This window comes from Tupaia chinensis, unplaced genomic scaffold (genome assembly GCF_000334495.1).
Source record: "Tupaia chinensis unplaced genomic scaffold, TupChi_1.0 Scaffold000250_1, whole genome shotgun sequence".
NCBI classification, from domain to species: Eukaryota; Metazoa; Chordata; class Mammalia; order Scandentia; family Tupaiidae; genus Tupaia; species Tupaia belangeri.
Genome location: NW_006159730.1, coordinates 2,413,829 through 2,415,073, shown reverse-complemented (window position 1 = coordinate 2,415,073; position 1,245 = coordinate 2,413,829). Strand labels below are relative to the sequence as shown.

The window sequence follows — 1,245 nt, the reverse complement described above, 5'->3', positions numbered from 1 at the left end:
TAATAAAGTTAAAAAAAAAAAAAAGAAAGAAAAAGAAAAACACACTGGGTGCATGTGCGAATGTGCCCAAAATCCTGAAAGGAGAATGGTGGAGAAAGGACTGTAATGTGGCCATTAGCCCAGGGGAGGGATTTCTCATTTTCCCTCGTACTTTCTCTCTCGGTCTCTCTCTGGTGCATATACCTACCCTATGGCAAAACCTTAAAAAAAAATAAAGTGCAAGTCCAATAGGTAGTGTAGTAGTTAAGGCACTGGACCCCCACATGGCTGATCACGGTTCAAAACCCAGACCCAGAGGCTTGAAACTGAGGTGGCCATCCCCTCTAGAGAGGTGACTTCTCACTTTTTCTTTTTTCATCTCTCTCTGTCTCTCCAGCAAGTGTACAGGCCCTATTGCAACAATCTCTCAACAACAACAAAAAAAAAGGTGGTCAGCAGGTGGCGTGGTGGTTGAGGCACCGGACTCCCACATGGCAATTGCAGTTTGAGTCTCGTACCTAGCAGCTTGCTTTCTCACTTTCCTTCTCTCAAGCTGATGAGCCCATATGCCCTATAGCAAATTAAAATAATAATAACAATAAATAAAATAAATAATTTTTTAAAAGGAAAGAAAAATGAGGCCAATTCAAAAGAAACAAAAATATTTTTTTTGAGAGGTTTTTGCTATAGGGCGCATGTGCTCACAAGAAAGACAGAGAGAGAGACAAAAAGCGAGAAATCACCCCCCAGGGGGGATGGTCACGCCACAATCCCTTCTCCTCCATTCTCCTCTCGGGATCTTGGGCACGCATGCACATGCACACACACCCAGCATGAGTTTAAGCCACCAGGTCCAGGACTCAAACCGTGGTCAGCTACATGGGAGTTTAGCAACATAGTCATTACACTAACTGCTGGTCCCCAAAAGAAACAAAAAATTTTAATTGACAGGGAAAATAAGATTCATAGTACTAATAACAGACTTCTTTCTCTAGCCTAAAGCACTCTAAAATAGGAAGCAATAATTCTGTTGCTTGATAGAGTTAAAAAAAAACAAAAACTTATCCAAAATATAATTCTATAAATGGTATTAGAAAAAAAGCTGAGAGGGGCTAGCAGGTGGCATGGTGGTTAAGGATGCTGGACTCCCACATGTTCAACCACGGTCCGCGTCCCAGACCTAGTGGTTTGCTTTCTCACTTTCCCTCTCTCTCTCACTCTGTCTCCCTATGGTCAAGATAAAAGGAAGGAAGGAAGGAAGGAAGG

The 1,245-nt window shown here is 42.3% G+C and overlaps 1 protein-coding gene across 5 annotated transcripts in view; it reads right to left on the bottom strand.

The window, feature by feature from the left end:
* RUFY2 (RUN and FYVE domain containing 2) overlaps window positions 1-1,245 on the bottom strand; it is a 49,179-nt gene that overhangs the window by 27,723 nt on the left and 20,211 nt on the right. The window lies entirely within an intron of this gene.